This window comes from Poecilia mexicana, unplaced genomic scaffold (assembly GCF_051168715.1).
Source record: "Poecilia mexicana isolate PSO_F unplaced genomic scaffold, ASM5116871v1 scaffold_1, whole genome shotgun sequence".
Taxonomy (NCBI): domain Eukaryota; kingdom Metazoa; phylum Chordata; class Actinopteri; order Cyprinodontiformes; family Poeciliidae; genus Poecilia; species Poecilia mexicana.
Genome location: NW_028263370.1, coordinates 21,386,452 through 21,411,508, shown reverse-complemented (window position 1 = coordinate 21,411,508; position 25,057 = coordinate 21,386,452). Strand labels below are relative to the sequence as shown.

General features: G+C 37.6%; 1 protein-coding gene across 5 annotated transcripts in view; it reads right to left on the bottom strand.

Moving 5' to 3' along the window:
* gab1 (GRB2-associated binding protein 1) overlaps window positions 1-25,057 on the bottom strand; it is a 59,309-nt gene that overhangs the window by 29,188 nt on the left and 5,064 nt on the right. Inside the window, exon 1 of one of the 5 annotated variants that reach the window (XM_088006327.1) lies at window positions 7,821-8,778. The exons of 3 other annotated variants lie outside the window; for them this stretch is intronic. The gene's annotated coding sequence lies outside the window, so the exon portion shown is untranslated. Of the gene's footprint in view, window positions 1-2,689; window positions 3,650-7,820; window positions 8,779-25,057 lie in introns of those variants that run through there. One more of the 5 variants, XM_088006328.1, reaches the window with a different exon arrangement.

Here is a 25,057-nt window from a genome sequence, read left to right as displayed (position 1 = left end):
ATGGTGAAAAGCAGAGAATGAGTGAGCCCACGGTGGAAGGTTGAAAGTGAAAATTTACATTTAAATTAGAAATAAACAATTTGAGATTAACATTACATTTTGAAACAATGGCAGCCATATTGGATTTTGAACCAACCAGGAGAGACCTCCAACTTCCTACAAACGAATTACAACTTCAGGGAACTCGTGTCGTATTTTTGGTAGACAAGTGGAAAAATGCAATTAGTTACAAACTGAATGCACAAATATGCTGTTGTGGCTGTTGTAGTGCACCCTGGGATTTGTAGCTTTATAGCAACAACTAATATCCATGCGGCAGTTATAACTCGGACGGTGATTTTCTGGACCAGATAAAACTGCAGCAAGTTTTGGGCGCAACATTGTGTTCAATATCTGTGCAAAAATGAATCAAAAATGTATTACTTCACACCAATCAATCCCAGAAGACATGAAAAGGTCAGAACAAAGGTCAGATGGCTTTCCACTCATGGGTGTGAACAGATTATTTTCTCTACCAGAACTAACAGCACTAAGGAACTTCTTATGAGTCACAAATCACCACTTCCTACCAACTCCAGTTTCAAGAGAATTTAGCTGATTTAAATGAAAGTAACCTTTTTTGAAGGGGGCTTAGCTTCATTTTTAATCTTTTCAGATGTTTTTTTGATGAACTGATACCTCTCTTCTCTTCAAAAACAAAGTCCTGAATATACAGTTAAGATGTATCAGCATGCGACTGGCTGAGCCATCTGTCCCATCTGAGTGGGCTGTGGTTAAGTGACCTGCACCCCAGCTGTACTGACTCATCTTTGACTAGGACAGCTTCTCTGTTTTCTCCTCAGGAAAACACACTCACAGGGAACGAAGAGACTGGCCGCAATATGCATGGGGTGAAGTTGATGCAGAGAAGGACAAGATTTGGATGATAAAGAATGTGTCTTACTTTTATCAGGCAAAAATCATCATACAGAATACATTAGGTTCAGAAATAAACAAGACTCTGTGCTGTTTGGATGGCAGGTCCTTTTATTTCTACAGCATTATGACACAGTGCTGTAAAAAAGTATTTGCTTCCTCAAAGATTACTTCTGTTTTTTGTTACACTTGAATGTTTTACATCACAATAAAAATGACAAAGATAAGCTGAGCAAAGACAAAAAGGTGATTTTTAGCGATGCACCGATTGCAGTTTTCTGGCCAATCGGTAATCTTAAAAAAATTAAAAAAAAAAAAAAAAAAAAAAAAAAAAAAACATAAAACTTACGTCAGTGGGGGTGGGCATTTATCTATGAATTGTTGTGAAGAATTTCTTATGATATGAATTTTGGTTTATTGTCTTAATAAACTGACAGTTCAGTGTTATTTTTAATATTTTCTCTGATCTGCAAGAACACCAATAAGTATCAACTCTGGGAACTGTTCTGGCACATTACAACGTTGTCCTGAGAATTGTACCATTTAACACAAAAACAGACCGCTGGTTTACTGCCCGAACCACCAGGCTTAGCAAGTTATTCTGGGGGGGAGCCATGTATACAAACAAATAATGGCTCTTATAAGTATGATTCAGCAGAAAGGTTATCCTACAGCAACAGTAAAGCAGCAATAATCCACCCTTTTACTTGATATACAGTAAAAGAATAAAATACCTTCTACATGAGTTTGACATTTTAAGATATTCGGCTAAATACCAGAATATTATATACTTCCATTTGCTGATGCAGAAGGCTGCAAAAAAATTATTTGACAGAAATGTGGTGAAAACTAATTTTTAAATCTACTTTCATTCAATTCAGCTCAACTTGACGTTCCTGAGCCAGAACTGTAGAAAGGCTGTTTTAAGAGAGGCATTGGAACGTCAGAGATTTTAGCACCCATGGCCTATGTGACGAGGTCTGCAGTGAGAAAAGAAGGGGAAGGACAAAAGCTCCTCTATGTTTTGTGTCACAACTTGAATAAATCAGTCTTTGTTAGCAGGGCAGGATTGGGATTCTTGCTAAGTTGCTATTTTTATATCCATGAGCACAAGAAAGGGCGGTTAACAAGCAAGAACGCATGGCCTTTGGCTAAGCATTGCGTCATCAAACGCCTCCTGCTGGAAGCCAAAGGGATTTCCATAAAACATCTCCGTATCTTACACTAACATTTAGCAAGCAGAAAGCTAATGCTACCATCAGTCTGTGGCCTCAAGGTAAAAACAAGATTATTCTGTTTGTGAAAAACATTTTTAAATTAATCCAAATCACAAAAACACACCAACTGAAGTTCGGAAGGCTAATTCTGATCTAGTTTTATACAATTCTTGTTTCTTTCTACACATTATAAACAGTCAAACAGCAAATAATAATCTGCAATATTTAAACTGCAAAGGGATGTGTGGGATGCAATGTGTGTTGGTAATTATTCACATGTGTTATGAAGTCATGCCCGCCAATCCACATGATGGATGGAGTCTCACTGCAACAGATACACTACAAATAAACTCTTTCAATCTAAAAACCCTCTGCATGTGTTTTTCTTCAGAGTTTATCTTTTAACATTCATCGTAAACCGTCAACTTCAACTACAAGAGTCATCATGTTGCCTTAAAATTTACAATAAATCTTCAACTGTCAAGACAAAAGCAGCATTTAGAAGATTATACATGAAATAATTCTTTTAGAGAGTGACTAAAGTACAATGAGCTCACCCTGTAAATGTCATTCCCAGAGCAGTTGCTGTCTGTTTTGACGTAATTCAGTTATTGGCAGTGAGTAGGAGCGTGTGCTGTTTTGTTGTTGTTTGCGCCTTTTGGCTTTTATCAAGTGTTGCAGTGTGTTGTGGGTTCTGCAGTTCATGACCTCTCCCACTTCTGACTTCCTGTTTAACCTAATCAGGGTCGGCCCAGACCCTCCGAGAGCCGCCACAGCCAAATCATCAGGGTCGAGCCTCAGAACGCCGCAGTTTAGACGTGGTAGAAAAGACTATTTCAACCAGCAAGATAATGGATTCGTTCCACTGAAAACTGGTTTTAATCCTATTTGTTTGATATTAAAGTCTTGGGATATTTTGAATTGCTTAAATTGCGTTTTTTAGACTCATCTGTCAGAAACAAAACTATGACAAAGCCTTAGAGCGAATGGCAGACAGATAAAAAATGTTCATCTTTCAAATATCTAAGCTAACTAACATGTAAATACAAGTAAACCCCTTCTCTTGTGTTGCTCCTTGTAGTTTAGAATCTTGCTTCTCTTTTCATTTCTTTTCCCTGCATCCACGATTCAGTTTCCTGTCCACACTGTCAATAGAAAGATGTCAGACACCCCAACATGAAAAGCTTTCAAAAAAGCTCTTCCTCTGCAACCCATCTCCCAAAGCTGAAGTCATGGCTGTTCAAAGGAGGTCATTTAGGTCAACAAGCAGCCATAACAAGAAGTGACAGAGCATGTTAAAAACTAATAGACCCAGACGGTGCAGACGGACAAAAATTCACTGGCCCTTCTTCTTCCGAGAGAGAGATTGGTCAGGACATATTAGCTGGGAGACAGTAAGTCCTCTGCCTTATCAACTTTGCAGGAGTTTGTGTCCAGTCAATTTGAAATGGGGTGTGAAAGTGACCTCCTTTTCTCAGTGAATACTGATTATTCACCAGAAACAAAACCATAAATTTAATAAAATAATACAACCAGAAAAGCATGCTGTTTGGCTGCAGTGAGATTAAACTCACAAGATAAATGACTTCTAAATGTTCAGCGAACTACTTTAATTTTTTTCCATTCTGCTGAAGCAGACCCTCCCCACACTTACACTTTTCTCAGTGCAAAGACGTATGTGGTAAATTAACTTTTCATCATCCTGTTCTGCATGCAAGAGCTACATAATCATATTAGAACAAGTTTTTCTATCCCCTAAAAACAGAACTGCAGATAATAAATTCCCAGAATTAAGGCAAAACACAAATAATTTAGAAAGATTTGTTTATCTTAAGACAATTTTAGAAACCCAGGCAGCAGCATGGGTGTGAGCTGGAATGAGTTTCTGAAGGTATAAAAACACACAGTGAAATTAGATTGATTTAAGGATATTACTAATTATCCAACAGTTTCAAACAAACTGGCTGTATGGTGTTGCAGTTGGTAGTACTGGAACACCATGCAAGAAGGTCTTAGATTCAAATCCCAGCCTGGGGTCTTTCTGTCTGGAGTGTATCCATTTAAGCTCTGTGCATTACGATGTTTGAAAATTAACTCTGTAAGAGTAATTACTTCCATTTGTTTTCTTAGTTTCCACTGCAGAAATCCTCGCACGCTCCGCTTACAGATATGTGGAGTCAGAAACTGTCTTAAAATTCGACTGATTTATGCAGGCATCGGTACCACAGCTAATGGAAGCAAATTGTAAGGAGGATGTAAAGAAAACACACAATTAGATTAAATTACATCAATTTCAATTGGTGAACTTTTCTAATTCTGTCCAGAGCTAATAAAATGAAACATTCCCAACAACCAAGTGGTATTCGATAACTAAGGACACAAGAATTAAATTATACAATTTAAGAAGAAACACAAAGTCCATGCCTAAACAGAGAGGCAAAAGAAAGCAGAGAAAAAAAATAAAGAAGAAGAAGAGTAGTGCTAAAGATAGGACCACCCAGGCAAACAATCAGAAGTAACCACAACACTGTGTGCGCCTCCGTGTCCAGCTCAAGCATCTTCCTAAGTATTACCACCAGAACCTTTAATTCCCAACTGGTTCTGAACATGTTAGTTATTATTCCCCCACAATGGAGCTGTGTTTCCAAATCAGTGTCAACCTCTTAATTTCATCCCTTTCTGGGAGAAAACAAGAACAAATCTTTGTTAAACTGGAACATCACATGGTCCCTTTGTGTGTAAGCAACCTTTCTCCCACACAGGTCAGAAGCACAGCTATTGAAGAGCTCAAGCCTTAATTTTCTCAGCAATGAAAGCTTGACATGCAGAATTTCACCTAAAATGGGAATCAACCTTTGTTACGCCCCAATAAATTTGAATAAAACGAAGCACCTTGCAGATCCGAAAGATTTATGATGAGAAATTTTGCATTTAACTGTAATAAGAAGACAAACAAACAGAAGAAAAAAAAAAAGACATGAGATAAGTTAGCTTGTCCTAGCATTGTGAAACCACAAATTTGGTGCATCAGGATGTTACTGCCAGACGTAGCCTGGACAACAGAGTTAAAATGGATCCAAAATAAATAGCAATTGAGAGTTTAAATCTGGCTGTTTAAAAAGCTGATGGAGTAAAAAATGGATGTAAATTCCAGTTAAAAAAAGAAACAATATTAAACTAATGTGTACTGGTGATTTTTAGCACTATAAAATCTCAGGGAGCATTGCAGTCTTGTTTTAGAACCGCATTACTCACGGTGGCAGCATGTTGGAGTAGCTCTGTTATGCCATTTCTGATTTATTGTTTTGTAGACTTTTGTTCTCATATTTGTTTGGACAATTTGCAAACATTGTAAAGATACTTGCATTCCAATTTAGAAGAGATTTTGGAATCTTTTCTAAATTTGAGATTTAGAGAGTTTTTAAAGAGGTGTGACAAAAGCAAAATGAGGTGGATTAGCAGAGCCTGCGGACAACTGATGGCTTCATCCAGGACATATTACTGTGAAATATAGTCTCCGCAGATTTGTTGGAAAGTATTCCAGTAGCAGTCAGTAGACTGCTACTGGAGATCCTTCCTCCCCACAGTGCCACCATTTTTTTTAAATGTCTTTTAATTTACTTTTGGGATAAATACCACAGAACTGAATCAACTGAGTGAAAAAAGAACAACAGAGGTTTAAATTATTCCCAGAGTTTGATGGTGGTGACATCAACAAAGTAGCATTTACAGTTACACCTACAGGTGTGATCATAAGACCACCTATAGGACAGCTGTAAGACGGATGAGATCATGTTTAAATGCGTCCATCATCAAGAGCAAGCTCAGTGCAGAATCTTCTAATGGATGTTGAGTGAAACCTTGAATTAATGGAGGGTTCTCATGTTGTGTCTCTGCTTACCCAGCAATAAACACTTGCCTTGACAAACTTTGTCTTGAATTTGCAGAAATAGTTGGTAAATTAAAACAGAATTTCTTTAACAGATGACGATTTGTGTTATAGTACATGTAATAAAAATTGCCACAGCTGAAATCTGCAGGCCAATCTTTAAAGAAAAACAGACATGAATATCAGCTGGTAGAAGTCAGATCAGTGCCAATGAGTGAAGTGATGAACAACAAAGTCAAATTTCCTTTTTTGAAACTACTAACCTTGAATGACTAAGTCAAAAGAAGTCAGTGTAGTATTTTCTGATGTGATCTTTCAAATTAAGATATAGGTGTTGTGCAGTTTCATAATGAATAGGTTACAAAAAGCTTGCAGTAATCACCAGATTTTGGTTTCTTCATTCAAATGTAGCTCATTACTTGGCAACGTTGCGTTCGGATGCACAGAACAAACAGAACACTGCTGCGTGAAGAAACTGAGCCAGCATAAGCTAAAAGGGGCCAAGCAGGGCAGTTGTGTTGTGCAGCTGGGGCATGTAGTTTAAAGGTAACATTTGTGCATTCCTGTGTGGCCAGAAATAAACTGGTTAACCAACATCTGTTGTAGACACTGTAAAAAATATGCAAGCGTACGCCCACTCCTGTTAAGAGAGGTTATTAGAGGCTTTGAAGCTGCAGGGTTTCTGAAGACAAACTTTAAACAGATACACTCGCATAGAAAACACCTGATATAGTTAGAAATGTCACCGTTTACTAAGTTCATACTGTATCTGTTCATGACATACAGCCGATGTGCAGTGCTGTGTAAATGTATTCACCCCTTAGAGATTCCTTCTGCTTCTGTGTTTCACTTAAGTGTCTCAAATCAAACAAAGAGATTATTTCATTTATTAAGGAGGAAAAACTATCCAAACCTACATGACTGTATTAAAACAATTAAATTACCTTATGTCACCAGTGAACCTATCTCATGTTGCCAGACAGGTTCTATTCAACCTATTTCTTGATTTGAAAAGATTGGCAGTAATCAGGCCTAGTAAGAACAGGCTGGGTAGTTTCTCTTTTCTTTTGAAAATTGAACATTATGTATTCATTCAGGGTTAAGAGGTATTAAAATCTGTTTGATTTGAAAGACCAAACTGTGACAAAAGCTGTAACACTGTAACACTAACTGACATGACACTTTGCACTAAAATTACATTGTTTGCAAAATCATGCAAGGTTGGGACTTTTAATGTGACTTTTAAAGCAACTTTGCATTAAAAGTGTCATTATTTACTGACTGACACTTCATGACAACAGTCATAGACATTCATAAAGACTCCTTCATGTTTATGACAGGTGTTATGTCAGTTTATGCACACCCCGTCAAAGTATTACCAAAGTGCATGAACCCAAGCCAGTTTCTAGTCTTTTCCCTTTACAATCTTTTCTTCCCTTTCTCTGTTTACATCTCACAGTTACTCAGCTTTCATGTGCAGCTGTAAAATTCTCACCAGCCTAAGTTTACTCTGAAGCCCGGTCCTACAAAAATACAACCTCCATGAGTCATGCAGCCATCTTTCTTCTGCTCATTATGTGAAGGATTAGCAGGTGATAATCTCTAGGCTTTCACAGGTGACCTATAATTAGACAGGTCTGATTATCCAAAGTATTTCCCATTAAGATCACAATGTAAATCTAGACCAACTCACAAGGCGGCTAGGATCTGTCATAACACAAGCAAGCACAAACAATATTGTCTAAAAAATTTTTTAAATTAAATTAGCAAAAGTCAATAAATTAAATATTGCTGTTTACCAGAAACTTCTGTAGAAACCATCAGATTATTCAGATATTCCCTGCTGAGGTCCTGCGGTCTCTCTTTAGTCAGCAAAGCTCAAGACAACAGTGTTGTTGTGTGAAAGCTGTAGACATAAACGAGGCACCAACTCTTCCTTGTGGTGTGAGAACAGAAACCGTCATCATTCTGTATCGCTGATAAGCTTCAGACAGCCAGTCTGACGCAGAGATGGATATTAAGAGGAAATATGTGGGGAAGGAGTAACAGATGAGTGCACAAAGAAGAGACGAGCCAATCAGTAGCACCGCGGTGGGTTAAACCAGCCTCACTACACAGATTCCCGGTGAAGCATTAACTTCAATGGAGCAGGTTTAAATATTAACATCCCATCGTGTATGACTGAAGGAGCACAGAAGCACCTATAACATCTGAAACCGGACTGGTTCACCGCGTTCCTTTGCCTTTTAAACCGTAACCAAACCAACAATCCCTCAACCAGAGGTTTCAACCAACTTGGTGCTTAATTACAAACACACAAAAAAGAAGAGAAAAACACACGCAAAGCAAAATAACATCCCTGAGTGGAAGTTTCCACTTTGTTAGCGCTTTTTATCTTCCTGGTCATCTGTTCCCGACACGCATTCTGTGCAAAAAGGTTTCCTGTTTTGCCTCCTTTTGTCACCGTCGTCGTGTTGGGGGGGTTTGTCAGGTTCTAACTTTAGAAGCTCTGCTAACATTCAACAGTTACCTGGATCTGTCCTGGATCAGGACCGCTGACAGTACGCTGTGCAAAAAAGCGGGAATTGGGTTAAGATCTCGAATCAGACAACATAAAACTGTGCATGTGGTCAAAAACTCTAATCTGTTGGTTTGTTATTGTTATGCTGCACAAGTCCAAACCCGTCATTTATACTAAAGGTAGCTGTCATATCTTGATCTTGGTATACAAAACATGTATCAATTCTAAACTACAGTAACCAAATCTCTTGTAGAGCTTTTTCTACAAATGCAATGATCAAAGCGCCTTTTCTTGTCAAAACAGAGAGAAATAACATCACCATTCCATAGTGGCATCCCAACAAAGCTGTTTGTAGAAAACTTAAAACTTATTTTTAAAATGCAATATCTCTCCTCGAAAGGAGCTGCTCCACTGACGATAGTCACAAAATTAGGTAAAAATCACAATTTAAAAAATAAACTAATAACCAGCTTATACGTGAGCAATAAAAAGATATTCTTTTACCTGATTCTGAAGAGTCCACGCGTAGCTCGGCTAAAAGCAGAGCAGAAAAACAAGCAAAGAAACCAAGTTGCTGACCAGTCACTGTTGTCCAGTTGCTCTGACCACTTTCCTGCCTACTCCACTGACTCTCCCCCTCCTCCTCCTGTTCTCCAAAGTCTGCAACACCCAGCTCCAATAACCCATGACCCACAGGAAGTAGACACAATGGACTGAAAATAACACATCACCTCCCCTGGCAACAAATGCCCACCACAGCCCCCTGAAGCACACGGCCCTCTGCAATACAGAACACCTTGGAGAGGCCGGCTTAAGATAGGTGAGAAGAACCAAAAATATCTCCCGCTGCTCAACAGGCGGATCCGCATGCCAAAGCGGGTTCTGTCCCACTGTCAGTTCACAGCTTGTTTCAGTGTTTCTGCAATTTTCAGGACAATTTTTAAAGACCATAAAATGTACATCTTAAAACTGACATTTTGTGTTAAATTTACATAATTTTGTAAGTTTAAGAGCTAGATAAATTAGGTTAACTTAAAAACAATGTGTTTGACTTTACAGATGCGTTTCTTTTGACTAGAAGGATTGATAATGTTTTGGCGACTTCTGATAGAGAATTTGTGAAGGAAGCTAAAGATTAGGGTGACTGAAATGAGGCCTTTCAAAAACTGGAGCTCATCACCAAAGATCGATCATTAAATAGGCAAAAAGCTGATAAGCCAAATCTGCCAGGGGTATGACTTTATTTATTCACTTTACTTAACAGCCTAAAATACTTCGCAATTAAAGTTAAACATAAGTGTCAATTTACCTTGTCTTGTTTTTTGAGGCTATTGCTTTTGTACTGTAGAGTGAACAAAACCTTGAAATTTGACCTTTTCACCTCTGACACTCTTCTTTCCTACAGAACCTAAAAGACCTGTTAGAAATAATTATTATACTGTCATTATTAATAGGAAAAATGAACAAGAAATTCTACAAATTACAGCACTTTTTTCTGACATTGCAACCTGTTGCATCATTTTCTTTATAGAACTGCCTATTTTACTAGATGAGACACCAAATATACCTTAATATGCATTAATAGGTCTTGGCACTACTACATAAGTAAATATCTAGTATTGCTTATCTCCACAGTTGGGAGAACAACCAGTCAGCAACGAGGAAATTAATGGAGCTCCTCAATTGGCTCCTTTGCAAGCACCAGCCATTGGCATGTCAAACAGCACTGCTTCAAGGTATTTCAACTTCCCAAGCTGCATTTTCTTTCAGATACTTTAGATAACCTCTATGAAAGAAGTCTGCAAACAGGCAAATTTTCCACAAATATTTCTGAGTAATGTTCCTCAGAAGAAAAACATCTGCCAATACTGAACTGCAAATATAAAGAGGTTCATGGTGGATCATGCAACAAGAATGTTTTGATTTCTGTTGTCGAATCAAACTACAATCAGCCCGATTTAAAATCTGATTTCTGTAGTGAATGTGCAGGAAAACTAAATGTTACGCAAGAAATTATTTTAGAAGGGTCTGTTTACTGCCCTGCATCCTGAGCTTTACTACTTTGTTACGAGATGACACCTTAACCACCACGCAGAACAAATGAAGCACATTTTACAAAGCATCACATATTCTAGACTTCTAAATTTAATTTGCTAGAGCCTGCAGTGAAATGCACACGTTTAAATTAATCTAAAATAGTTCATAAATAATAATAAAAACAAATAGTACAAGCATTCAGTGATGAATGCATATGCTTTTGTTCCAGTTCACAAGCTGCAGATCCAAAGTGGTCCTCTCTGCTTTCTGCAGGCGTGGATCACTGCATAGTGAGAAGGATGACTCTACAGTCAGGCGTAAAAACCATCTGTGGGAGAGTGTGGGTGCATGTGTGTTAATGTGTGAATGCTTTGCTTACTTGTTACACAGTATGTTAATATTCTCTTCTCTCTGATCAACCCACAGAAAGAGTGTTTTTCTTGCAGCGTTGTGCCGTTCTGTGCTTTACTGTAGGTGCATCAAACCCCATCATGGTCCATGAAGTGAGCAACAGCAGTCTAATCCAATCACTCCAATGAAAATTATTCAAAATCACATTAAGTGGCCAGTGAGAGGTTGCTTTGGACATGATCTGATTAGCAGCTCTCTTGCAAGAGTCAGTCCATGAGGAAATGGCTTGAGATACTGAGCATATAATAAGGAAATGGACTCTGATAACATGTCTGTGCAGCAATAAAAAAGTGGTGCCTGGCTGCTCAGCAAAACATCAGCCTTCAGAAGCTTTCAGGTTCCTTGCAACAAGATGTGGATTGACAATATTCAAAAAGGAGGGCTGGAATTTTTCTGCATTCATTTAGATTAATTATGAATATTTTGATGTACTAAACATTTTCACTGACTTAGTCACTTTTTTGTTGTCCAATATGCAAAAGTCCCAACCCGGAACCTTTGTATTCACATGTTTCTGGTACCCCTGTAAATCTGATGCACAAACGACATCCACAAACAGTGAAGGACAACAAAGCTGCTGTCTTGGCCCACTGGGATTTAATCTTTGCACAGCTCCTCCTCAGAGATGTAGTTTCTGAGCTTCTGCCTCACCGAGCAACCCTCCCTAACTCAGCTCCTTCAGACTAGCCAGAAGCAATTAGCAAACATCTGGTGGAACTGCGCGTCTTCTGAGCTCATTATACGAGCTACTTCTCAGTGAAATGCTGGTAAAAATATTTGATATACATAGCGTTTTTGTAACAAGTCTTGATTGTGATATCATACTATGTACCTGTAAAATACATAATACTGCCTTTAGATATATTTGTTGTTGAGCTTGTATGTGTATGTATTCAAAAAAATGTCAACTCTAAAAACGTTTTGGAATCGAAAATGTAAATTTTATCAATATATGGTTTTCAGTTAAAATGCAGTTAGTTAATTAAGTCGATTAAAAATGTTAATAGAATGGCTTAACTCAAAGCATAATGTCTGAATGACCTAGTCAAAGTCCCGGCCTAAATCTGAATGAGAAGCAAACTGCTGTTCGTAGATGCTCGTCATCTAATCTGACTGAACTTAAGCTATAAGGAGTTTCAGTCTGTAAATGTGCAAAGCCAATGGGAGCATATGCCAGAATACCTTCAGAATTTTTCATTCTACTTTCAAAGTAATGCTAAGTTGTTATGTCCTTTCAAATTTCTATTAAAAAAAACTTCTGGGGCTTTAAAATGATCAGAGATTCCAGAAGTGTGATTACTTTTGCAGAGCCCTGCAGTTGTTCTCCTCTGTAAATGATTCTTCAACAAAGCTGCTGTATGTTCCATGCTAGGTGTTGTGTCTTAAGAGCAGAGCTGCCGGCATGCCTGGGCTTGTCTCCCGGCCAAATTAAACGGCACACCTCCATTTAAAACCATCCCCTGAAACTGGCGCACACCTCCACTCTGGTGTCGCATTCAGATGATACTGCTTTACTTTCAGCTGAGAGTGAGTGTGTGTAGCATCAACACATACCTTGGAAGTCATGCCCTGCATATGCGCTCCTGTGTTTGACCGTATGCTGATTCACAGCCACTGAGGAACTTGAGGAATTTCTCAAACGCATCACAAGCAGAAAGGAATGCTGAATTGTTTCTGCAGCTAAACTATTACTTCACATTGTCCCTACAGCGTCACGTCCTTACTTCTCAATGGCTTCTGTGGGTGTGTGCCTCCACACCTGTGGATTCTGATGGACCCATGTCTTAAAATAAATATTAATTTACTCCCGTTTAAGCCTACATATAAACATTCAAAACAATAAAATGTGATTTTTCTTTCCCAGTTCTACTCAATCTTTTTATAGGTCTATTGCAGCAAGGTCCATTACACCTTGCTACAAGATTTAAAGATTTTTGAGAAAATCAAGAGACTTTAATTTAATTACACGTGTTTAGTTTGGAATATTCAACGTCTGGCTTCATTAATAAATCCAGCAGCTTTGATCATTTTATCAAAACATAAAAGAACTGAAAATGGATATTTTTGCATATCCACAACCAGAACCAAAATCTCTAAATCATAAGCTGCATCTTAAAGAGAACATATTCATGCCCTGTAAAAACATTTTAAATCATAAAATATAATACAACCATATAGAGCCTGAATACACTGCATTTATAAGACTAACAAGGTGATATTTGTTGCTTTTATTTTCAATATTTATGTGCAAATGTTCTTTTATTAGAAATATTTCTTATTGTGATAAGAATTTTGATTTATCATAAGTTATTAATGATTTCTGAAAAACCCCAAAACTGACAGTATTGTTCAAAATTATTACTTTGAAGCCTATTTTAAAATGGATAGATTTTATTAAGAACAGTATTTGTGTTAGTGGGGTTTCGACAACAATGAAAGAAGTTCTAATTCATTTCCATCACAATAAATATGAACAAATATCGTGATAAAATTTCAACTTCATATCAGCCATTGCTATATACTGATTGCAACAGATCTGTGATAGACTGTGTGCCCCAATACCATTTAAATTCCTACTTTTGATCCTGAAATACCAGTTTTAACCCAAAACATTCAAGCTCCTGTAGAAAAGTTTAAATAAATAATTTACTTTTTATCATAAGTCCAATAATACAGGCCAAAATCCACAACAGGATTTTGGCCTGTCACCACTAACCTAACTTAATTAGGTCTCAATTTCATTAAAAAGTTCCTATAAATGCAGCATAATTTACTCCATCTTATGACCTCTTTTTAAAAACTATATAGAAAAGAAAATGTATTTATTGGTAGATGAAGACAGTTTCCTCTCAGGTGTTTTGGTAAACTTAAACATGCAGAATAAATCTTTCATGCATTGTTTTCATATTTTCTGTCTTTCATCTTGATTTTACTGAAAATCTAATCAAATACAAACTATTAATCAGGATGTCTTCTGGTTTGATTGTTTCTTTGACAAAAGATGAAAACGGAGCGTCTCTCTGGCTAATGCGTTAGAAAAACATTATGATTCCTCCCTGACTATAACCGAGGGGAACTGATGCTGAAAATCATTCCCAGACTAAATGTTCTCAATTAGGCTTTTTCATACAGTGCTCTATTCAATCAGCACACTCTGAGGACGGTTTGCATGTACAGATGGCAGCCTACACAGAGCCATGGGAACTAAAGCTGTGCTACAGATAAAAGAAGCTCAGCTGACTTCAAGACATGATCCTCCCTGAAACAAAGTTTATTACATTCCCACAGTTTCTCCTATTGCATTTCCATCTATGTATCCAGCAGGTCATGCTTTGCTCCTCCACAACCTTGACATTTTCGTACAGAACCTTTTTTCTTTCCCTTTTGTCACATGCACTTGCCAAAGCTGCATCCTTAAAATGCAACACATTCCTCTGGCATGGCAGACTAGGTTCACATGATCACAAGGCTCCTTCACTGCTGACAAGACGAACTCGCACAATCTTCCTTCAAGTCATTTACACTGAAGGCAAAGTTTACATAAGAGGCAATAAAAAAAAGGAGCTATGCATAACCTGAAGCATAAAGGACAAAGAAGTTAAATAATTTTCCTTTACTATGAGGAAATAAATTAAAATCACCAGTCATACTGGCAGACTAGGGAACAAAAACCCATGCACAGTAATGGTCTGAACTCCAAACACTTCCAAAATCCCGTCATAATCTACTTATAGCAGTCAGTTATTAAAATTATGACATATTCAATTGGGCTTAATTTTCATCCAGTTTAATTAGTATTCAACAAGCTGCACAGAGGCCACATTAAGCCGTAACACATCAAGCAGATGAATACAAGTAACTTTTTCCCCACAGTGACAAAAACAAAACGCTATGGCCCCAGTAATTACATACAGCAATAAAATTAAACACTTGCACTTGAATTATGAACAACTCACCTGCTGTGGCCTGAACGCACAAACTCACAACTGTCTCCTGGTCTGCATGGACCTCAATTGAGCACCTGCTTGTGTGTAATTAAATATCTCAGGGTTTTGATGTTGATCTAGAGAACAAATCTGTGCTTTGCTTTCATACTGGACACTGGAATTACAAGCAATGCATCAGGCAAAGTTTTTTAATCAGGGAATATTTTTGCAATTGAAAAGAGAGGTCAGCAAGACTTTCTGAACGAGGGCGTCTCCTGATACTATAAGCACTTCAGAGGTTCAGAAGGAGGAAATCCCATAGCATGCTCCTTCTGCACCATATATACTTCAAGGGATACATTCTAATTATGTTTCCCACTAACATAAATACGTTAGTGGGAAACATCTTGGCACTACCGCAGAAGGTAACATCCCAAGTCTTTCTTATCTCCGCACTTGGAGGGACAGCCAATCAGTGCCAAGGAAAATTAATGTTGCTCCTGGATTGGCTGCTTTGCAAACCTCAACCAACAGACAATCAAAAAGGTTTGCATCAAGGTACTTTAGCTTCCCAGGCTGCATATCAATATGTTATACAGAGAAACCTGTGGATAGGGGAATTTTCTGCAAATATTTAGGAGTTATATTCCACAAAGAAATCTGTAAATATGCCATCATGCATTGGTTGTAAATATTATGACGATGTCAATTGCACAGTATGGCTATTTTTTCTTTCCCCTTTTTCATTCTGGTTCATCACTCTGTGACCGTTAGCATTTTGGATGATGTAACTTGTGTTCCCTGGGAGCATCTGGTCCAAAAGGATAAATATATATTGGAATATAGTAGCCGACAATTATTGCATTCCAGTGTTTTACGATATGAATAGTGATCACACTGATATTGCAATATATGCGATATTTTGTGAACCCTTATTTAAAGATACAACTAAAACCATCACAAGAAATCCCCAGTTACTCCATCAGTCATCTTTGCTGTCTGACAACCTACAAACCACTTGTACTCCAAAATATACTGAGAACAGAGAAGTTTGTTCTCTCTCCAAGAGCTGCTACAACGTGAACAGGGCATTTCAGACTTCAAGAATTCAACTTCCTTGGTAGTCCTCAGGTTTTTCACACTGCAGACACATCCTTCCCATTTCTCAGACAAAAACACTGAATATACCTCAAGAACAAGCTATAAGAAGAGAACAAATGTTTTTCTGTTCTTTTGGGCTATTTATTGGCCTTTAGTTTAGTGTGGAAAAGGTCAAAGTTGAATATGAGACAAGTTGGTCAAATTAGTTTCAGCATCGGCATGATGGCGTTACATTTATGCTTGTTGAGTTTTAGGACATTTTACTAAGGGGTTAACCTTTATGCTTAGGAACAATCTGTTACCAAGTTAGAAAAATAAAATATAATAATACAATCATTCATCAGCTTTCAGTTATGTTGACAGAAAAAAGGAAGAGGATGTCTTAGTTTAGGATGTCTAATAGTTTCAAAAAACTCCCAGCTGTCAAGCTGACTGATCGTTTTAGCAAAATAAAACCAAAATAAATAATATCACAACCTTGACCTCTGCTAAAAAATTAATGTGATAGTTTGTACGTTTTTATCCAGCCAGTGTGTTTGCAGAGTTTTAATAATAAAGAATACAATCTTTCAAAATTGCCTGTTATCTTCTTGCTTCGCTTGCCACCTGTAACCTAATCCACTCATTAAAATGCCTCATAACTCCCTTTAATACTTCAAACATATGAAACGCAACACAGTAAAGGAACCCCACTTTGCTATAAATTTTCACCTGGTTAATTAAGTTCAGTCCTTTGAGATCAAAAGAAAAAAAAAAAACAGAGAGAAAGAGCTGTGTTTCATAAATTTACCAAACAGCGTTTCAATGTCAAGTAAAGAAATCTAACCCACCTTTGAGTTTTACCACAAGTGGCTCCTCAAAGTCCCATTTGTTGAATGTTATGGAAAAATTAAGGAAGGTATTCAAGTTTTCCAGGACATGTCAAGAAAAAGAGCAAAACACAGGAAGAGGCGGACATGTGAAAGTTCCTTGGAATGCCGGCAAAAAGAAAGAGAGAGAGAGGTCCTCACAGCTTCCAGTCAGTCCCCAAAATGATTCGTCTCAGAGAGCAGGGGTCTCTGCTGCATCTCTTTGCTTTTCTCAGTGTGTGTGTGTGTGTGTTTGTCTGTACATGTCCTCTGGCTGATGGCCAGGACAAAGATATCTCACTGAGCCATAGTAGCTCTAATGCAATAAGGGACTGTGGCCAAAACATGACCAGAACCTCTTCTCTTTATCAGCCTGTTTCTTTCATCTTTATATTGGGCCTTTCAAAACAAAAAGACTTAAAAAACAAAAGGAGAAACAAAAGGCTGTTAGACGGGAATGAATCTCATTTGACCGAAAGACTGTCTGCGTCACGATTACTTGGGAAATAACACAAGATGGTAACAATATTTCACAGCCAGTCGCAATATAGACACCCCCGAAACCCCCGGCCAGGTTGGGATAAACATGGACATGTACTGACGCTCACAGCAGAGCAGGTGAAGAGGGGCAAAAAGTACCATGACAGCAGTGGGCTATATTAAGGGGCTGTGGGCATAGCAGCTAGGGTCAGATCACATAGTACTACATGACAAGAATGCCTGCTGTGTGTGTGTGTGTGTGTGTGTGTGTGTGTGTGTGTGTGTGTGTAGGTGTGTGTGTGTGTGTGTGTGTGTTTAAAATGAGAGGTGACCTGTTAAATGTGGATCAAGGTACCTCGCAAAAAATGTAATATCATGAAAAAGTTAAATGTTTTTCATCACTCATTTCAGAAAGTGAAACTCAATTTGTTACACATAGTAAAAGGCAATATGGACTTACCATATTTTGTGGGCTATTGTGATAAAAGTAACAATAAAAATGGCTTCTTTTTTAAGTAACTGTATGGTTCTGACTGTGTATCACAGCATTTATAGCCCCATAAACACAAATACATTCCCATTTGTAATAGTCTTCGTTACATAAAGTGTGATTTATATCACTAAGCTGCACACCGTAACGAAATTAAACCATATCTTCAATTTTATTGATATTTATTGATCCTCTTGTTGAACACTGGAGAAAATAGTGAAATTGACAATCCTGACAAGTTTTGGGGGATTTTAAAAATTAATTGGAATTTATCATGACAAGGATAAATCAAATTCTTATAAGAAATTTAGCACAATAAATGATACAATAATGAATGTACACCCTTTGTACAATGTACAGCCTTTTTTTCTTGTCATTTTGAATATTAGACTTACTGATAATAGGAAACTAAAGTTCTGTCCGTTGCATATTTCTATGTTCAAAGGCAGCCTATTGCAACTAATTGGTGATTTTCCCAATTAGTTGCTAACTGCAATATTTACAGCGGAAATATTTCTTTTTTTATTGTTACCAAAAATATAACATATTAAGGACTCATTAAAAACCATGAGGAAACACCATGATAACGCGAAGTTGTACTTTTTAATCCAATAGGAATCTCATTTCAGTCCATGCTGAAATATATCTTGAGATAATCTAATTATGTAGCTTTGTTTTTGTTACACTTGAAATAATTCTATAATATTTCTATTTTTAAACAACTTGAGTTTAAAAATCAAAAACCGTGGATTCTGGATTGTGGACTGGATTTAACCGCCGTCTCTGTGTTCAGAGCTCAGACAGAGCTGTTGGGAAGTAAAAAGATTTTCAGTCTGGAAGAACTGGTCCACCCTCTCACCTCCCATAGGTCTTTGCTGAAACTCCTGAATGACCACAAACAAGCTCTTCTGCCTGAGAGGAATGAGGAGAAAGCCTTCAGTAAAACGTTACATAGGTGAGACATTCAAGGAGCATGCAGCTCTTCCGTGAGTCAGTTATAACTGACACTTTTTTTGTTTCCCGCTTGTAAAATGACTTCAGGTAAAATAACTTGGATGCCTACAAGAAAAGGCTTAAAATAACCCACTTACATTGCATAATGAGAATTAAATTACCTGGTGGAGCAGGTGATCATTGCAAAAACTAAATCTTGAGACCATTTTCAAGTACAATAATGGTACTAGCATGAAGTATGCCCTTCCAGAGAGCAACAAACTTATTTAACACTGGAACTGGAAGGCATTTTAAATATAGAAAATAAACAAAACAACCGAAAAAAATAAATAAAATAGACACAGAAGTCTCTGTAAATAAAACTGCCCTTCAAAAAATGCTAACTGAGACCACTGCACCACACTGAAGACTTTTTGTTATCAAGTCTTTGGTAGAATCATATGAGATAAACAATCACACAAGTGAAAATTATCTAGCATGTTTTATTTGATCATGTGATAAAATGATTTATTGCTTATTGTGACAGGCTTGACCTTAGTACACTCGAAATAGGACAAAACTAATTTACAAGTAACTTTTTGTCAATAATTCTTTAAAATATAAAAAGTACTATAGTTCCACTGGCAGATTATTTCACCTACAAGATTTTTTTCATGCTACAGGTGAAAAAAATCAGCTAGTGGAACTAGTACTTTTTATAGATATTCAAAAGTAACAAAAGTATATCTGTCTGAAAACTTACTTGTATGTTAGTGTTGTCTTTTTTCAAGTGTATTAAGATATTAGAGCTAGGAACTAGTTCTAGTTCCTAGCTCTAGTAAGATTTTATGTTTTTGCACTGATGGAAGTAAACATAAAAAAAATATATTCTGCAAAGCCCCTACAGTGAACAGAAGACCATAAAGGCAGAACTAATATAAGTGAAGGGACCCCTCCTCTTTCTCTCTCCCTCTCTTCACTCGCCATCTGGTAGCCATCAGCGGCTCACACAGGAAGGGGCGGCCATGCCTTTCTGGGGCGCCAGGGAGCGGCTCCTCTTCCCTCTTGGTGTTAAAAGAATCAACAATTGCCAGAGGATTGCAATGCGGAGCAGCACAGGGCAGGGCAGTGAAGTCCGGCCCATCGCAGCCTAAACTAAAACAGTCGGCGGCGGCAATGAGGGACCAGGCACTCACAACCCTGCAGCCCAGCAAAGAGCAGCACAGAGCAGCCTCACATTCCTGCCGCCTCAGCCTGCCAAGAAGCACTGGGAAGGGAGAGAACAGAGAGCTGTTCTCTGCAGGCCGCCTCATGGTGTTGCATTGAGAAGCACTCATCTCTTTTGTCCACATTGCTTTTTGTTTGCACCTTCTTTAGTTATTAATTGCAGACCTGGCAGAGTCATCAGTTATTCCCATGCAATTATTAGTATTAATCTGAACTCTGCACGAATCAGTTAAAAGAATGTTATTACAGATCTGACAAGTGATTATTTTGCATTTCTGAAATAACATGGATGCCAATCTGATGGCAAGTCTTGCAGTGCGGTTAGAGCCCACCATCTTTGGCCATCTGTGTTCTCATACTGGACCTGTTTTAAGTCCTCACCAAACTACAACTACACTCTGGAAATAGAAAGCACTCTTATGACACACACTATTTTTACTTCTTGTGTCATTAGTTGACAAGCTGGAACATGAAATAAGCTGAACCCTGCATGAAACCTTTGATCACATTAGTTCACAGTATGAGAGAATAATCTAGAGCAGTGAAACAGGAAAAAAAAAAAAAGCCTGACTGTTGCAGAACAGTTCTGAGTTTCTGCTTTTAATTATACCTGCACTTCAAACTGTTCAACTTGGCAAAGTACCAAATACCGGTGGAGAGAGGAATTATTTTAGATGGTAACTCATTTCTAATAAAAGAGAAGGCTAAAGTCAGCTAGCCAAACATCCAGATGCAAAGGAACGCTGCAGCGGCAGCACTGTACACCGCTTTGTGGATTTGGCACACAGGACTGTAAACAGCTGCACCAGGAAGCAGAGTCAACTGTTCACAAACATCCCAAAGTTAGCCTTTACCTTCCAGTTCACTACAACGTCACTGGTCCACTAAGCAAACAAATTCCAACACAAGAAGCCCACAATACCCTGATTATAAGAGAAATTGAGAATAAATAAATCTAAAACTTCAGTTTAATGAGCGAATCTAACTTGGCTGCTTGATTTTTTTTTACATATAAAATAATCAGACCCTGAAACTTCAGGTTCAAAATGTAAAATGTCTAAATTGAGCTTCCAAATAGATTAGCTGTAAACAAATATATTAGAATAAATTATTTAAGTCACGGTTATTCAAAGTCCTCAGAGATGATGAGAAAAAAAATGTAAAAAGAAAAAAAAATTAATCATGAATTTTTGATTGGAACGTTATAAAAATTTATTTATTTAGTTATTTATTGTAAAATATAAGTTAAACGGACCGTATTATGGATTTTCCTGGTATATAGTGGCATTTTATAGCACAATCAAGTAACTGTGTAACGTTAAGTTGTTTTAAAATTGCTATATATAGCAAAAATGACTAATTTAGAAATTGGGCCTCTGTTTCTTTAAAAACATCTGCTCTTTCTGAAACTCTGTCTTTAGGACGTGACCACATTGCACCTCTATTAACCCTGTAACAATGTCTTTACCACCTTTTCACTGAGAAATTGTTCATATAATGAGCTCAGCAATTCCACTTAGGTGTTTGCTAATTGCTGCTGGCTAGTCTGAAGGAGCTGAGAGGGAAGTCGCATGGGAGGGATGCACATATGGAAAAGTTTTGACGGGAAAAAGACCTTAGAAACTGTCTGAAATCTATGCTCTGCCACAATAAATCCTAAGAACTGATGACCAACTAAAATTAGAAGGGATGAGGCAACATTTACACTAAACAAATGTAATAATTATGCAATAGTGAATAAAAGAGGGGAAAAATTCTAAAAGTTAATGTTTCTTTACTTATTTTGTTTCAATAAGTAAAGAAACAATAAATCATGCTGTGTGGATGCTTTTTTCAGCAGGAACTTTGAAATTAGTCAAAGTTGATGGTAAGATTGAGTTAAATACAGGACAATCCTGGAAGCCAACCTGCTGGAGGCTTTAAACTGGGGTGGAGGTTCACCTTCCAACAGGACAACAATCCTAAACATACAGCCACATTATCTGTGTAAAAACCCAAGGAGTGTCATTTGTAAACGTGTTCCATGCAATCTGGGTGGGCTTGGGCTTTTTGGTAATTCAGTGTGCAGATGAGCTCACCTGGTGGAGATTTAGCACAAAAGACCTGCAGCTCTAACTGCAGTGAATGGTTGTTTTAAAAAAGTATTGAGTCAGAGAGGCTCTGCTTCTTCAAACAATCTCTCTCTGACCAATTTTCTAACCAAAAAGGCTAAACAGATTTAAAGAGGAGCGGCAAAAGCAAATGAGGTGGATTAGCAGTGCTCGCCAACAACTGATGGAATATTGTCTCGGTTGCCTGGAAATTGAGCTGTTAACATGACATAACCATCAGATGGTCAGATAGCAACAATCTTCAGTCAGAGGCTTTTTTTGATTCATTGCAAAACTGACTATTACTTGAGATTCTTAGATGATACGAGCTACTTAAATAACATTTACTTTCTTTTTGGGATAAATATTGAACTGAATTTATGTGGATTTGTAGGAGTATCTAAGTAGAGGCATCTGAATATAGTGGTAAGCCACATTTTTCTAATTTGTTCTTTTCTTCATGATTATGCATAACTGTGTTTCTCAAAAATGCAACAAAGTTTGTGGCTAATGCAAAGGGTGTAAATACTTTTGGAAGAGTATAGCTGTGCATACAAAATCAAATGCAACTTACTATTAGATGAACATAAACAGTTTTATTTAATTTCACAAAGCAAAAGTGCACAAACGTCTTGCAACGCAATTTTAGAAACAGATCCTTGCGAGTTGATTTTTATAAAATTTAAGCTGTGATTAGCGAACCACTGATGTGATTACGTGCAACTCTCGTCTTGCAAAATATAAGCAAACATGGCTGTTATTATTCATCCATGTTTCGCCGCATGGCAACAAAAGACTGCTGTGACACCCTTCTATGTGCTACCGCTTTTCCTGAGGGCTTTCTCAAATTGGGTGTTTTGTTTTCACGGGTTTGTTTGTCTTTGTGAGGCAATGACATGATTTCTGGCTTACTCCACTATAAATATCCAAACAAGAATGCAGACGCGCCACAAACATGTTCACTTTTGTCCTGTTTTGAAACAAAGAGCACCTCAGGACAGAGAAAGCTTTGAAATTAAGGAAAACACATATGTTACTAATGCAGCTTTCAGAAAATTTTGTATTATTTTTAAAATTTCTTGAAAAAAAAAAAAAACAAAACAAAAAAAAAAACAACCTTCACATTTTCACCTTTGAACTGGTGTGTATACCAGTGTGGCTGCTGTGAAACTGATCCACACACACAGGTGTAGCACAGTAACAATAGTCTGTTGTCAGGGATAAAAGTGGACGGGGGAAACAGCAGAACTAATATCAATTTTTAATGGTCATTTGTTTGTAATGGATGTTAAATTATTAATGACATGTGCAATCCATTTTCAAGCTGTGGCAGATCACAGCAGCAATTTGAAAACAGAATGCTGCCCACAATCCCGAGGACACTGTGCAATAATATTACCTCGTTAGCCTAAGAGGCTAATGCCGCACAAGTACCCCTCTGTTACAATCCGTCCGGGTTGCTTGTTTGTTTGTCTCTTGAAGCACGCGGGGTGCAGGGTGGTGGCGGCGGTGGAGGGGGGGTTCAACAGAAACCGTTTGTTCTCTGTTCCACTTGCTAAGCAGATTTAATGAATCCTCTACTTAATCGAAGAGCTGGGCCTTTGTTTCGCTTTGGCCGTGCCGTCACATTTGTTGGGTACAGGTTTCTCTGGCCAATTGTCGGAAAACGGCCGCCGTTTCATCCGGGGTGTAGCATGCGCTGTAAATTTGCTTTCGCCTTGCCGAGAGGCCTCATGGAGTTTGGTCCCTTGTCTCCGTTTTACTGGCATCTGAGGAGGACCTCCGGGGTTCAATATTTTCCTTCATCCGCTCAACCCCGAAGCCTCGCTTTCTCCCATTGAGGCCCTTTTAAGGGAGACAGAAACTCCACAACAAAGCCTGAACATGCTTCCAGTGGGGAAACATCAGGGAAATACAGAAGTTACACTGACTGAGTCAAGTTAGAAAGGAATTATTGAGAACATTTATGTTTTCCCTGCAATATTTATAAGCAATAAAAGGGGCAAAGTATGACAAACATAACCTTTGAGTGCGACAGTAAGCATGGGCCGGCATTAAGTTCTCACTGAGATAGGGGTCTGCAACTTGTTGCTCTTTGGACTTTCCACAATAACTCTCAGTAATTTAACTTTAACAAACTGAGTTTTTACTTATTATTATTTGAGAATAATTGCTTATAAACCTCCACAACTAAATGACACAAAAGATTTTTTGTTAGAACCATTTCTTCCATTTCTGTTATTATGTAGAAACTTTTATTTTACATCATTATCTATCTTTTAGTGAAAGTTTCTTCTTTTAAAAATAATACATTTCCTCTTATAAATATGTTTTGAAAATTATTAGTTACATAGTCATAAGGTAACATTTGCAGCCAAAGATGAGTTTTATTTAGCTGGACTAAGAGCAAAAATGGCCTTTTGGGTTGCTAAGGTCACATATATATTAATATATTATCATATCATAAAGCAACAATTGTTCTTATTTTGAAGAATATTACACTTATTATAATGTAATTAAAAAAATACACATTTTTAATTAATGACTTTCAAACTAACATGTAGAATATTACACTGTATTACTGCCTTTTCCAACAGGCAGGTTTGTGTTTTTATGAAAATGATACAAATGTTTAGCAACCATCTTTCAGCCAGCTGTCTACCACTGTGCAGCAACAGGTTGGGGAGGGACTGGAAATTCTAGGCATTCCAGAAATGCATCTTACATCAAAAGGACTTTAAGCCATAGGGGAAAAGGTATGCAGGTATATTTTTGTGATTTTGAAAGTGTAAATGTTTAAAATGTAAGTAATCCAGCACTGCTCACTGAACTGTCTCTGTGTGAGAGTGTGTACTTTTTCTGCAATTCAAAATTTGAATATTCTCCCAATCTGCCATTATTCTGGGGGGTGAAGAGCTGAAGAATCCTCACTATTGTGCTTTTATTTCCATCTAATTTCAGCTTCAGTCATT